This window comes from Equus quagga, chromosome 9 (assembly GCF_021613505.1).
Source record: "Equus quagga isolate Etosha38 chromosome 9, UCLA_HA_Equagga_1.0, whole genome shotgun sequence".
NCBI classification, from domain to species: Eukaryota; Metazoa; Chordata; class Mammalia; order Perissodactyla; family Equidae; genus Equus; species Equus quagga.
The window spans coordinates 26,830,050-26,845,536 of NC_060275.1; the positions used below are offsets into that span (position 1 = coordinate 26,830,050).

The following is a 15,487-nucleotide window of genomic DNA, read 5'->3' on the forward strand; positions in this document are numbered from 1 at the left end:
CTGGCATGTGCCGGTGTTTTGAGTTTGACAAATCTGGCAACAGTCATTCCTGCTGAGCCCTGCCCCACACACAGTCCCCACCCTTCCAAGCAAAATTCCAGAGAATATAAGACACATACACCAACAAACAGGAGAGGTGGTCTCTGTCCCCAAACAGGTGCCTTCTGTCCCCACTGGCCTTTCTCATATGCTTTTAGAACCACTTCAGATGACCTTCTGAGGTGACAAAAATGATCTTTATCTTGATCTGGACAAGGGCTCTGTGAGTATAAACATTTGTCAAAATCCCTCAGCCTGTGCACTTAAGACTCATGCATTATCCTGTATCTACATTACACTTCTGTAAAGTACTGTTCATATTAAGAGGGAAAAAAAAAACCATTGATGGCTACAAGAAGCACGATCTGCAAAGCAAATGGTCTGGAGCCCGCATCCTGGCCTTGGAGACTGTCAGAGACTGGGGAGCCGGGAGAGAGCTGGGGGTCAGCTGGTGGGGAGGAAGGAGGCCCACACTGAAAATCATAGGAGTGGGGCCAGGTCTCAGCCCACCCTGGATGAGCCTGGGCAAATCACCATCCCGCTTGGGGTCTCTGTTTCCTTCTCTATAAATTGAAGAGATGGGCTAGATCTGTGGTTTCCAGCTGGGGAACTTATGAAAAATACAGATTTCTGGGCTCCATCCTACCCCTTGAATCACAGACAGTGTGAGTTTGGGGAACAGGAATCTGCATTCTGATAAGCTCCTTGGCTGACAGTAATGTTCTTCAGGGTCTACGACTGACATCTGGGAACTGTGGGCAATGTGCTTATAAAGGTGCTGACCTCCAATGGTGACAGTCCCTGGTTCTTTGTGAAAAGAAGAGCAACCTACAGCTAGGAGAATGGTGTAAATAAACAGGATGATCAGAGTTGGGTGACACAGGAAGGCTTCCCATCTTATACTCTCTCCAATCAAGAGCCTAAACCCACACCTTAAATTTCAAAAAGGTGACCCGATCCAGTTGTGCAAAGATACCCACCCAGGAGAGGGAGTGAGGCCGAGAGCCGGCTCATATCCCATTTCTCAAACTAGGTGCCTTGATGCAAGGCTACAGCCACCTTGGGGGGAGAGGAAGGAAGGGAAAGGGGTTGCTTTCTTCGAAATTCATCCACCAAGATAAGGGAGGCCTTTTTCTAGTGCTGACAAAGGCTCTGCACAGATTAGTAGAGGCCCAGTCTGCAGAAAGACCGGGGTCAGAACTCCGTTCGTGTTCTTTGGACAAAGCATGCATTCTCAGCCCTTGCTGCCTAACGACAAGGCACCACCTGTCCTGCCTCGTTCCATCAGTCCCCAACTTTGTCCCGGTGCTCCTTGTCACTTGCCCTTCCCAGACATTACACGCCTCCTGTCCCTCTATGCTTTGGTGAAGCTGCTCCTGCCACCTACCGAACTTCTCACTGGTCAACTCCCCAGTCATTGGCGCCTCCCACAACCCCTCCAGCTGGAATTAATCCGCCCATCGTTCTCGTGTGCCCAGCACAGAGGACAGAGCAGTGAGGGAGGCAGGCATGTTCCAGGCCCACAAAGACCTTACGATCTTGTTTGAAGTTGATTAAAACACTAATTACAACAAAGCGTGAGCAAGGAGAGCGTGTAGCAGGGGGGCACGCTGTCTGTTAATTACAAAACTAGTACAGCGTCGTCTAAAAATAGTCCAGCTTCCTCCCCTGCCGATCTATGAGTCTAAGAATAATGCAACCTGAACTCAAAGCTCTCTTAGGTTGGTATCACTCCTGTCCCTGTGATGCCTGAACACTTCACACTCTAAGAAAATTAAGGTAACAGGGCATTCATTAAAATTTTCTGCAGCATCCAATTCCACAGACTACCAGTTAGGAGTTCTGTTTGCCTAGTCCACCCCTTGGTCCTTCTCTGCCCTTCAAGAGGCCTAGGAATCTCTCAGGACCAATGTTTAGAGCACCACGGGCCCGACTCACCTAGGGCTGGGAGATGTCCCCCAGGGCCAGGTGGGGTGGGGGTTAGTCACACAGTGGGGGCAACTGGGGCTGTGCTCTGGCTCCGTCCAGTCCCATTGCCCAGGTGCCCCCTGAAGGTCAGCGTTTCTTCTCTCCTCTCTTACTCACCATCACAGACATGGCATGGAGAGGGAGGGAGGGGCACCTCCCCAGGCATGTTGGAGGTGCTGATCCACATTTGCCCAGCTCTAAAATGGCACAATGGATGCGATTCAACAGACAGGGACTGAAGGCCCTCTCTTCCGAGAGAGGGTGGAGCCGAGGGACAGAGCGAGCAGGGGTCTGGAGCCATGAGTCTGGGGTTTGAGTCCAGGCTCGTCCCCCTACTGGATGTGTCACTTCAGACAAATCACTTAATTCTCTATGCATCAGTTTCCTTATCTGTAAAAGGGGGCTAACCCCATGGGGTTGTTGTAAGGACTAAATGAACTAGAGCCAGCAAAATGCTTAGCACATAGTAAGGACTCAAATGATCATATTATGGCCACCACTGGTACTGGTCCTCCCACCCCCACCATCACTGCCACGGCTACTACTCGCTAACCCGGTGGAGGAAGCCATGACTGTCCCTGTGCCAAAAAGCACACAGTGCGTAGCAGGCAGGTCGACGTAACCCACTGTGCTCCAGAAGCCCATTCAAGGCACAGAGGGGACCCTGACGCAGGAGGGCATGGCAGGGGTGGCAGGGAGGCCATGTCTGCTGGAGGCCCCAGAGGACTTTACAGAATTAACACCATCCCCCAGCACCTCCTTCACCCCTAGAGCCAGGCATTCGGCCTGAGGGGTCTCCCACTGGAAGGTCTTTCGATCTCACCCCTTCCTTTTTATTCCCTCAGATATCTTTATGCCATCCGTGCTGCCATTGTCTCCCTGCGCCAGTTGCCTGGCCCACCAGGGCCAGCTCCTCATGGGCTTCTCTGTCTACACAAGGTTCTGGGTCTCAGGATTCGTCCCAAACAGCCCCATGAAGCTGTCAGTTCGTCTTCGTAAAGTTTTATCATGGTTCCCCATTGGGCAGAGGCTGCACTCAGGGGACCCACCCCACACACCTGGGCCCCACCTCCTGCTCCCTGGAAGGCTTCATTCTGGGGCCCCTCTCCTTAGGGCCTCTCAGATGCCAAGTCACAAAGGAGGTCCCCCAGAGAAAAGAAAAGTGATACTCTCTCCCTCCAAATGGGTCCCTCTCTCCCCAACTCCAACCCCTCCATCCTGTAGGGCCCCTGCACCCACTTCAGAAACAAGGCCTTCCCTGTTTTGGCCCACTGTGAGCTCCGTTTCTCTAAAAGTCTCCAGCACTTATTTTGAAACCATACCCTTTGCCACTTAATCATACCTTCCCCTGCGTGGAGCCTAAACTTCATCCTGTCTGCCATCTTTCCTCCTGGCAACACATGATAACACCCTCCTGGGGACCAGGTACATATCTAGAGTTCAATCAACACTTGCAGAATGGATATGCACTCCAGCTTTCAAGCCCTACGCAAGCAACAAGAAAAGCAAACAAAAAAAAAAAAAAAAAAAAATCAAAAAGAAATGAGGTAAAGGGGGTGGCTTGGCTGCTTGATCCAAAGGAGCAAATTGGATGGGGAGCCGCATCATCCCAGCCACTTGCTCTGCTCCACTTTTGCCACCAGAGAAAGCATCCCCTCCCCTCACCAACCGCTCTTCATTCCTCTGCTCTGCTTCCCTCAGGAAATGCCAGTGGTTAGAGAAATGCCAGAAAAGAAAAAGAAATGGGAAAAGCTCTTGGAACGTGCAGATAAGAGAGGGGCAGGGCCAAACAAAAATCCACAAACTTAAGGTGGTAGCAAGAATTATTTTTGAAAATACAAGGAGCAAAGCGTAATTTTTGGACAAGGGGCTGATAAGTTATGCAATTCATACTGGAATGTGGTAGATCTCAGGATTTTTACAACAAATCAAAAATTTTTACAAAAATCAGCTGCGGTATTTGTGAAAACAGAGTATTGCTGTCTCATCTTCTTTCACTGTGAAATGGGAAATTTATAAAAATAAGTCTTGGAAAGCTGGTGCTGGCATGATGTTGAAGAGGGAATGAGTGACGACATAGCAAAGTTATGGCGACTCATTGGTAAGTGGGAAGAAGTCAGAAGGACTGCAGAGGCTCTCGTTTCGGGAGCAATACAAGACAGTGTCTTAGATGAGCAAGGCTCTGTTGCTTCCAGCAAGCGGGGTACTTGTTATCTAAGCCCCCCGTGAATCTATGTGCTGCCGAGGGCCTCCCAAGGACCTCTCCTCTGCTGAGGTCCAGGCCAGACCCCAGATACTTGGAAGGGCAAGAAGGAGTGGACATAGAGACCAACCCACAGGGCAGGAGAACAGGAACCCTAAGAAAGAACACCACATGACGGGAGAAGCAGTCTGGCACACTGGGACAGATAGGACCTGAGCACCCAGAAAGAGAGGTGGTCCAGGCAAACTGTGGCTGGTACCTGGGAATAAAATCCCCAGTCAGAGAGTGTCCCTGAAGGATGTGTCAGGGTCAATAACTCTATTTCCCAAATAGCAGTGAGGTGCTTCCACCAAGGGGTCAGGGGACCCAAGTGGTTCAGACTGGGCCCAATTTCAGGATGCATAGAATGTAACTGATATAAGGTGAGATGGAACTCGAGGTCCCAAGGATGTTATTGCTGAAGGCCAGTGGTCTGCACAGGGTACCTGACAGTGAGAATTTCTCAGCAGCCTCCATTTCCAACCTGTGGCTCTAAATTCTAATGAGCACAATTTACAATTTAGACAGAAATATCCCTGGAGTGGAACAAGGGGGCCCCTGAGACCACCCTGTCCCTCTGCTCTAAGTCTTGCTCACCAGGTCACAGATGTGTTATTGGCCTCTTGAGGGGACCCCCTCACATACCAAAAGGGCCCCTGCACCAATGACCCTCACCAAGCATTCTGCCAGGGACAACAGCCAAGGTAAACTCAGATGCCAGCCTTTGGTAAACTGGCTACCCCTTGGATGATCAGATTAATTCTGAGCTTATAACAATACAAATCTGTAGTACACCCTGACCCTGCCAGCAGACAGGAACCAAGCGATCAGTCCTTTTCTTTCTCAGTTGATGGATGGATGGACGGACGGATGCATGGATGGATGGATGGGTGGATGAGTGGGTGGATGGGTGGATGGGTGGATGGACAGATAGATGGGTAGATGGGTAGATGGGGTAGGTGGGTAGATGGGTGGCTGGGTGGATGGGTGGATGGGTAGATGGACAGATGGCTGGGTAGATGGGGTAAATGGGTGGATGGACTAACACTTTAGTGAGCCATTTGTCAGTCAGAGGCCTTGTAGAAGCCTTCATTTAATTATCCAATCAGTGAACACTGCACTGAAGGATGAGGGGTTGCAAGAGGGTCATGCCTGGGAAAGCTTACATCTGGTTTGGGAGCCAGAAATACAGGTGTGAAAAGAAAACAGATTGTTGTGGGTTTTTTGGGTCACATGAACCTCCTCCTTCATACCCCTCCCCTGAAGGAGCTGAATACTCTCATCTAGGGAGACAGAAGAACACATAAAGAGACCCAAGTAAGCAGAGATCCATCTGGGAAGGAATCCTGGGAGTTTGAGACCAGGCCCTGGGCTGCATGGAAGTCCCCTCAAGCAGTAGAGAAGAGAGAGAGAGAGAAGGTTGAGGGAGAGAGAGCCAACAGTTATTTCTGAGTAGGAAAAAGGCATGATAAAAAAAAGACAACTCAATGGGGAAAGAACAGTCTCTTCAATAGGCAGTGCTGAGACAAACAGATATCCACATGCAAAAGAATTAAGTTGACCTCTACTTCACATCACACACAAAAACTAACTCAAAATGGGTTACCGACCTAAACATAAGAGCGTTATAAAACTCTTAGAAGAAAACATGGGAATAAATCTTGTGAGTTTGGATTAAGCAGTGGCTTCTTAGCTATGACAATAAAAGCAAAAGCAATGAAAGAAGAAATAAAGAAGACAAACTGGACTTCATCAAAATTAAAAACATTTGTGCTTCAAAAAACATCATCAAGAAAGTGAAAAGACAACCCATGGAATGGGAGAAATATATTGCAAACCATGTATCTGATAATGGTCTAACATCCAGAGCCTATAAAGAGCTCTTACAACTCAACAATAAAATAACCAAATTAGAAAATGGGCAAAAATTTGAATAGACATTTCTCAAAAGAAGATATACAAGTGGCCAGTATCCCTTAGATGAACAGGTAAACCTGAGCTTTTCCCACTACAGGGCACATGAAAAGGTGGTCAACATCATTAGTCATTAGGGAAATGCAAATCAAAACCACAGTGAGGTACCACTTCACACCCACAGGGATGGCGATAATAAAAAGACAGACAATAACAAGTGTTGGTGAGGATGTGGAGAAACCAGAACCCTCATACATTGCTGATGGGATTGTAAAATGGTGCTGCCACTTTGGAAAGCAGTCCAGCAATTCCTCAAAAGGTTAAACATAAGTTGCCATGTAACCCCGCAATTCTACTCCAAGGTACATATCCAAGAAAATTAAAAACATATGCCCACACAAAAACTTGCACATGAATGTTCATGGGAGCACTATCCATAATAGCCAAAATATGGAAACAACCCACAAATGTCCACCCATTGATTAAAAGATAAATTAAAACATGGTATAAACATATAATGGAATATTATTCAGCAATAAAAAGGAATGAAGTACTGGGACATACTACAACATGAATGACTCTTGAAAACATTATGCTAAGTGAAAGAAGTCAGATAGAAAAGACAACATATTATATAATTCCGTTGCCGTGAAGTGTGCAGAATAGGTAAATCTATAGAGAAAGAAAGTAGATTAGTGGTTGTAGCTGGGGAGAAATGGGGAGTGACTGCCAATGGGTCCAGGAGGTGATGAAAATGTTCTGGTGGTGATGTTCTAGGAAATAGTGTTTCTAGAAAATGTTCTCGATAGTGGCTGAGGACTGAAGGAGGCTCAGACGGGAGAGGAGACAGATGGAAGGAAGGACAGGTCTCAGGAATCGGATCCTCCACACTCTGTCTGGATTAACATCTCTTAGGGCAAACGAATAGGTCCCAGAACAAGACTATTTCTTCTGGATGCGGCTTTTGACAATGCCTGCCTCAAAAACTTCAACTGCGTCACCATCTTCCGGTCCTGAGGCAGGGACACACGTCAGATTCCATTTTACCCAAACTCCCTGCCTTGGGTTGATGGGGTAGCATCTTTCTAGAGCCACAGTGCCTTGTGGTTTTCTCCTCACGTCTCTAACCTCCAGTTCCCAAGAGTCAGTGTGACTTCTTCAGGCCAGCCTGTCATGCTCGATGTCACAGGACGACATGGGGGTTCTGGGCAGACCCCACTCCTCCTGGGTCATTGTGGGGCAACAAAGGCTGTGACTCGTGCCTGACCTCCCACCTGTGCCTTACAGATGTCCCTCTGATCAGATTTGCTCTTTGATGGCATGTCCTTAACAGTTACAACGACTTCCTTTCAGTAACGCCCCTCAAAACACTCTCCCTGAGGCCCCGCCTGCCCGCTTGCTATCGTGGCTTGCAACACACAGGGCTCTAAGATCACCCATTGCACGGAAGCGGCTCTCAAGGCTTTAGGAATAAGTAGCAATTTCAACCTTTTAGAACATTCTCCCCTCACTGGAGAAAGCCAGAAAACAAAACCATAGAAAGACAAACCCTGAAACCCCCAAACACCAAGCTTGTGAAGAAGAGGGAATGACAGTCTAAACAGAAGAACTGCAGAAGGCGCGTTTGAGCAGACCGAATCCTACCTACGTCCTTTTTTCCTTTGTCTTCTTTGTCTGTGTCACACAAATCCTGTACTGGGGACTCCACGGGACCAGGTTTGACTGGGTTTTACTGGAGACTCAGGGTCCGGGACTAAACAGGGACGCCTCAGCTGGCACAGCGAATCTGGAAAAGAGAAGAGTTTTGGGTCAGAGGTGGCTTTTCGCCTACTTATTCTTGTGTTGGTGTTGGCTGAAGGAGAGAAGTGCAAAGAGGACTCGGAAAGCGAGAGGAGTGAATGAGTGAGGTCCCAGGGGAGGATGCCCGCGGGATGCAGGGGGACGGGCAAGGGTCCTCAGAGGAAGGCCCATCTCAGGAGAGGCCACAGGTACCAGTGGGCCTGGCCCCCTACAGTTAGTGCACGATGCTTAGGTCCTTTTGGTTTCCCAGTAAAAACGGCCAGGCCGGGGGAGAAGGGAAAAACCATGCTATATTAAGTGTTTCTCTCTTGGGCCAGCGACAGGCCTGGCAAAGCCCCAAAGGCCACATGTTTGCCCTTCCAAAGGTCAGCGCTGGCCTGGGCAGCCCCAGCATGAGTGACCACACACCCACAGCTCCCAGAAGGCAGGTCCGCCCCAGCCCGCTCTTGCACCAGGACAAGGGGCACTCCTGGGTGCCCCGCACGCAGGCGCTGCTGTCTGAGGTCAGGGTGACAATCCACAAACCCGAATTGTTCTTCAGCGAGTTCTCTCTGAGGCCAATTGTTCCACCACACACGTTTCTCCGGCTCAGGCCCCCCTGGCAGGCCCTGGGCCTCCACAAATGTTTGTTGTTGGCTCCCCGGGGTGAAAAAGCAAGACTGGGATTGGGCAAAGCATCTCATTTACTGAGGCCTTAATCCAGCAAAACCCTTACTTCAACAGTTTACCTTGGAAAGAGAGGACCACATAAATGGTTGCTGTCGTTTATTTACTCCAGATAACCAGGGTTTGGGGCTGGGGCCACAACCCAGCGCAGACGTGTGCTCAAAGCAGCTTTGATGAAAATGCACGCCGGGCAGGGAGCATTTGCGACGGTCCTGGCCTGGGGGGCAGAGAACGTCCTGGGAGAGCAGAGCCAGACCAAGAGGCTGGGCCTCCACTGACCATCCCTCCCCTCGTGGGGTGAGGGGGCGCCTCTTAGAGAGGCACATAGGTAAATAAACGTGCAGCTGGCTGACTCTCAGGCTCGGAGGTTCTCACACCAGAACTCTCAGTTCTACTCATGGTGTGTTGCTGTAATCCCACTGCATCACTTTTAAACTCCCGAAAGCAAAAGAAAAGTGAAAATTAATCTAATTAATGTCGACAGTGTTCACAGTAAGGGAAATTCTGGTGTTTTGCCAAGAGTCTCTCTCCCCAGCCAAGCCAGCTTTGTGGGTAAAGGGCACAGGTCTTGGAGCCTGACAGGCCCAAGCTGGAGTCTGGGCTTTGTCACTTAGCTGTGTTATGTGGGGACATCTGTGAAAGGGGCAAAAGAACCACTATGAGGGGATGTGAGAAAAGATGTGAGAACTGTGAAGCCCCCCGGGGATAGTAAACACTCAGCAAAAGTTGGCCCCTTATGACCCACTGGACTTGAGCCCTACCCACCGACCCCAAGAGGTCGCCTTCTTAGGCACCTAAGGAGGAGCTGGGACCTTCCTCCTGCGCCCCTAGATCCTGCCCCCAGGAATCCTGGCAGCAGAGACAAGACTCGCCGTGTCTGAGGGTGGGAGCTCCAGGGAGGGAGGTTCCCCAAACCCTGCCGTGCCCAGCTGTCAACACCTTTCACAGCCATTACTGTCTAACCTCCTATGGACCTGGCAGCAGCCCTGGGAGGCAGGCAGGTGACTGGCTGGTATTTCTATTATCCCCATTTCAAAGGTTCAGAGAGGAATGAGTCTTGGGCTAGGTCACACGGGAAGTTACCCCAAGAGCTGGGTCTCAGTGCTCTGTCTAATAAAACAGCGAATATTTATTGAGTATCCAGACATTCTCTCACATTCCCATGGGGATGGAAGAGTATCCACACTTCCCAGTGTGTGACTGGATATTCAGAAATGCAGCAGAAGTGACATTATGGCCGTTCCAGGCCCAAGCCTGAAGAAGGCCCGGCAGCTTTTACTTTTGGGTTCTGAGGGAAGGGAGCCACCTTGAAATAAGGCCAACTATGCTGAGACCACCATGTTGGAAGGAAGCCCAAGCTAACCACATAGAGATGCCACACAGAGAAGAACAGAGGACCCCAGGAGGATTCTCTCTCTCTCTCTCCCTGATGGTTTCGTTTCTCTGGATAACCTGCCTCATCCAGGCTCCTTGAGGGCAGCAGCCACATAAGACTTGCCTCTGACCTCTCGGTCTGCATAACGTCCAGCTCAGACTATCAGGAAACCATTCAAATATCCAGAAATTCAGGATGGATGAATAAACTACAGTATAGCCGTACGATAGAATATTACACACGTGGAAAAAAACAAGCAGGATTCTCATGTGCTGATGGGGAAGAGATCTGCAGAATATTCTGTTGGGTGAAAGGAGCAAGGAATGGAACAGCATTTTCAGTAGGGTCTTACGTAAGAAAGGGGAATATAAGACTAGATTCCCCATAGTGCATGAAAAAATACTGAAAGGAGAAATAAAATATGATTAAAAGTGCTATCTATTGTGGTTATGTTTTTTAAAAAGAGTTATCTTTTACCAATATATACTGAATTATTTACAAGTGAAATAATATGGTGTCTGGGATTTGCTTCAAATAATCCATGGATAGACGAATGAACAGCAGAAAAGAATCAAGCCTGGTCACGAGATGATAACAGAGGAAGCTGGGCAATGGGTACCCAGTGGTTCATTACACTCTTCTGTCTACTTTTACATCAGGTTGAAATTTTCAACAACAAAGTTTTTAAAAAAATTGTTACCTCTAGGAGGGAGTAAGGCAAGAAGGAAGGGGAAGGTGGATAGGGACAGAGTGAAAACAATACTTTCATACTTCACAGAGCATATCTTTTTTTTTTTAATGATTGAGGTGAAATTCACATGACATGAAATTAACCATTTTAGGTATGGTAAAGTGGACAATGCAGTCCTGCTGCTCTGAGACGCGTCCAAATACAACCTGCTTGGTCACCTGGCTTGTTGGTGGCTAATCACAATTAGGGTTTCCCCCGTGTCATTGTCTCAGTCACTGCCCCTTCAGCAGCATCTGCTGTGTGCCACGTGGCTGAGCGCTGCAGATAGAGAGGGAATAAAGAGCCAGGCCCTCGGGCAGCGGCTGGTCCTCCTTGGCTCACTCTTGTAACATGCCACAGCAGAGGCTGCTAGTTGCTCAATCAATATCCATTCTCCTATTCTTCGTCACTAACAGAACCTTGGGTAAATACTCAGCTGAAAAACTACATTTCCCAGACTCCCTTGCAGATAGGGATAACCAATGAAAACTAATTCCAGTTCCTCCTCCTTCTTGCCCAGAATGAGAGTGTGACAGTTGGTACTCCAGCAACCATATTGGACCATGAGGTGCCCTTGAGTAAAATGGCCACATGCAGAGGACGGTAGTGCAAAAAGATGGAAGTGGTCTAAGTCCCATGGAACCAGCATACCAACTCTGGCCAGCCCACCTCCAGGCCTCTTTTATGCAACAGAAAAATAATCCCTATCTTATTGAAGCACTGTTTATTTCTGGGCTCTGTTACTAACTGATACTCATGGGTTGGGTCCTTTGAGTTGGTTTATATATCCTAAACAACAGAGGCTACCAAGCTCTGAAGAGATCTGCATTGGCACGAAGGGGCACAGAGGCAGCCACAGCCCAGAAAATAGCCAAGCAGCTTAGTGTGAAGGGCGAGGAGGTCATCCAAACCTCACAGCAGAATCAAAGAGCAAATATTCTCACCTGGATGCCAATGAGGGGTCTGAAGCAGACCTCAGAGCACCATACACAGGACAGGCTGGGGCTAAGGGGGAGGCTGCATCTAGCCTGCCCAGCAATGTGGGCCCTCCAGCCCAAGACACCTATCACAGGATCTCTTTACCCCAAAGTCCATCTCAAACCCTGGGGCAAGGTCTGGCTTACTCACCTCCACCTGTGTGGCTTCACACTCTGGCCTCTGCTCCACAGTCCAGCCCCATTCTTCACCTCCCTCCACTCTCCTCGCCATCTGTGTCTTCAGAAGTACCTGAATCACCACCCACACATGCACATTCTCATCACCAGGCCTCTGCATATAAGTTTCTTTCTGCCTGAAACATGCCTGTCCCCACCTCTTGGTCAGACTTACCCCCCTACATCCTTTGACTTAGCTCTCAACTTACTCAGCACTTCCACAAGGAGCCCTCTTGACTCCCCCGGCTGGACAAGCGCCCCTCCAGGGGCTCCCACGGTGCCCTGGGCTTCTCCACTCTGCGTGGGACTGTCTGTCTCCTCCACTAGTCTGTGCGTCCCGCCAGGGCAGGGACGAAGTATCTGACTTTCTAGAATTGCTCTTGAAGGCTCTCTGGCCACGAGTCTACCCCATGGCCCTCAGTACACAGCACAGTTCCTGGCACACGGGATGCTTAATAAATATTGATGATGGAAGGACAGAATCTAACACCCAACAAGCAAGTGCCTTTACGAAGCCCCAGGTCCTCTGCCCTAGATGACAAGTGCTCTTCCTCCCGACAATTGTCGGCTTCTATGCTCTCCTGCAAATGGATCAGTCACACGTGCACTTTCCGGGTCAGACACGCTCTACCCTCCTCGGGGGTGGGTAAAGGCCTCGTTCTGATCTTTGCTTTCTCCCCTGGTGCCGGGCAATGTGCCCCACTTATAAGGAAGACTGGAAGTTGGTCAATCAACAATCAACTTGGCCACATTTGCAGTTCTGGGAAGAGTCAAATGTTTGCAGGCTGAGATCGCTAATATCAGGTCTGGACAACACTCAGTAGTTGTTGGTCTGCGTCTCCTTGCCCTCTGAACTGAGAGGGGACCAAGATCACTGCGCCCCAGTGACAAAGGTCAAGAAGGGCTTGGTTGGGTTGCTGCCAGCATAGATCCAAAGCTGGCTCCTAGGACAGGAGGATGCGCGCCCCAGCCCTCGGCAGGAGCCCAGACGTCGGTGCCGCCCTCCCCCAGGACTGGTCAGATGCCTGCACGCACTTACCTGGAGGGGAAGGACCCACCAGTGCCTCAGCCGCTTTACCGACTGTTGTGAACTGAGCTGGTCTCCGGAGGAGGGAGGTTCAGCAAAATTTTAATTACAGGCCGTCTCTCCTGCTTCTAATGGCCAGGCTCTGAGAACGTAGTACTTTAGTCACATGGTATTAAATCAAATCACTTTTTAAGTATACTAGTGAGGCAGAGTATTTAAAGAAAACCTGTTAGGAAATCTTTTATAAAGCAAGTTAATCGACCTTTTTTTTGAAATTCCGGGGTTTTTGTTGAAGAAGTTTACTTAAGTGAGTTAATTCAAGCCTGTCAGGCATGCCAATCATTCACTCATCTGTGTCCATCTTGTCATATTTCTCAGTGGGGCCACCTCCCCCAAATCAGGTCTCTGACGGCTCCCAGCACTTTCACAATTCTCACTCCCCTTTTCCTCCAGCGTTTCCACTCAACTGTGCACACGCTGGAAATTCTGAAAGAACGTGTCATGGGCTGAACGGTGTCCCCCGCCCCCAATTCATGGAAGACCTATGGCGGAAGTCCTAACCCAAACTGCAGTACCTCAGACCTCAGACACGACTGTATTCGGAGATTGTGCCTTTAAAGAGGTAATTAAGGTAAAATGAGGTCATTAGTAGGGGCCCTAATCCAACAGGACTGGTCTCCTCATAAGAAGAGATTAGGACAGAGACACACACACAGAGAAGACCACGTGAGGACACGGAGAGGAGTGGCCAAGGAGCGAGGCCTCGGGAGAAACCGGACCTGCCGACACCTTGATGCTGGACTTCTAGGCTCCAGAATCGTAAGAAAAAGAATCTGTGCTGTTTAAGCCCTAGTCTGGGGCACGGTGGCCCCACACACTGACACAGGAGCGTGTGTCAGGGCCCTGTCCTGTCTGCCAGGCTCCAGTGCTGACACGGCTGTGGTTCAGGTCCCTTCAGTTTCCCCACCACAGGGCGTGGTGTGGGGTCAGATGCAAACATGGCCGATGCTCGGGAGCCCACTCCTCTCCTCGGTTCTCTGACGTGTGGACCGTGTCATTTACCCACAAGGAAACGAGATTCTCTCTCACTTCTTGCCATCTCCGAGGCACAGGAAGTCAGAGTGAGAAGGGGATCCTGACACCCCTAGCCTGGATTTTTCTCTTGAATTAACACTTTACTTTTTTTTTTTTCTAAAGGATTGTCACATATATTCCTAAAGTTAAGACTCACAGCAAATCTGTGAAATAGCCAGGATTAGAAATCTTATTTTCATTTTATAGGTGACATAAACCGAGGCACAAAGAGTGAGTGAGGTAGGGGCCGGCCCCATTCCCTAGTGGTTAAGTTTGGCATGCTCTGCTTTGGCAGCCTGGGTTCAGTTCCCAGGCATGGGTCTACACCACTTGTCTGTCAGTGGCCATGCTGTGGTGGCAGCTCACATACAAAATAAGGAAGATTGGCATAGATGTTAGCTCAGGAGAAATCTTCCTCAGCAAAAAAAAAAGTGAATGATTTATCTGTGACCCTGTGACTTTTTGGGCAAGACCCAGGTTCTCTGGACTCACGTTCATCTGCTCCCAGCTCCCTCCCACCATCGCTGACACCACAGACACTCGAAAACATCACCATTACCAGATTTCTCCTCTGCTGCAAAACCTTCAATGGCTCCCAGGTACAGATCACATCAAACTCTTACTGGTCTGCAGTGCCCCCTGCCCTCTAACCTCTGTCCCCTTCCATCGCCAACTCCATTGTGACAGACCAGTCATGCTGCCTGATGGACACAAGCCATGCTCATATGTTACCACCCCTCTGAGAACACCTTCCCCACTTCTTTCCGACTAGCCTAGGAGCCACCTCCTCCAGGGAGCCTTCCCTGACTGCTGTCACTGAGGTCTTTCCACAGTGCTCTCAGGTCCAGCCACACGAGGTATCTCTGAACAGACTTGCCCTTATTTTGTTTGTAAATTGCTTAACCATGTTAGTCCCTAGGCCAGGGAGCACACCTTCCCACCAGCCCCGTATACCTGGACACAAAGAAACTATTCAATAACACTTGGTCTATCAGAAGACGAGACAGGCATAAGTCACCTCCACAACATAAGCATGTTCAGAAATAGCTGTTTACAAGCTCAGCTTGGTAAACAGAAGCTCATTCTTCCCAGCTTCTGCCACATTGCAAGAGTGCTGGATTGTCCATGCTGTCTGCCTGGCCTCCAGCCACACTGCTTGTGCCTCCCTGTGTCCCTGGACATCCCAACTACCCCACGGTCCCTGCCTCTCCCTCACAAAGCTAATGATCCTTAAACCAATGCCTATGCAAACTCCAGGAGTTACTATTTACAGATTCCAGAGTCTTTCTTTAAGGACGACCTCTTGTTATCAGACTAGACCTCAAGGGCAAGAAGTTTGTTCACTTGCTGTATTCCCAGCTCCTAGAAAAAAGCCTGATACATAACTGCTGCTCAAAAACATCTGTTGAACAAGTTAGTCGAATAAATGAGACTATTAACTCTTTGACTATCCATTTCATAGACTTTTAAAAATTTAATGATTGAATGAAAATCCAAA

The 15,487-nt window shown here is 49.2% G+C and overlaps 1 protein-coding gene across 9 annotated transcripts in view; it reads right to left on the reverse strand.

Moving 5' to 3' along the window:
* CTIF (cap binding complex dependent translation initiation factor) overlaps nt 1-15,487 on the reverse strand; it is a 289,871-nt gene that overhangs the window by 252,444 nt on the left and 21,940 nt on the right. For 8 of the 9 annotated variants that reach the window (XM_046671007.1, XM_046671006.1, XM_046671005.1 and 5 more), the window contains exon 2: nt 7,808-7,949. The gene's annotated coding sequence lies outside the window, so the exon portion shown is untranslated. The remainder of the gene's footprint in view (nt 1-7,807; nt 7,950-15,487) is intronic. The other variant, XM_046671003.1, reaches the window with a different exon arrangement.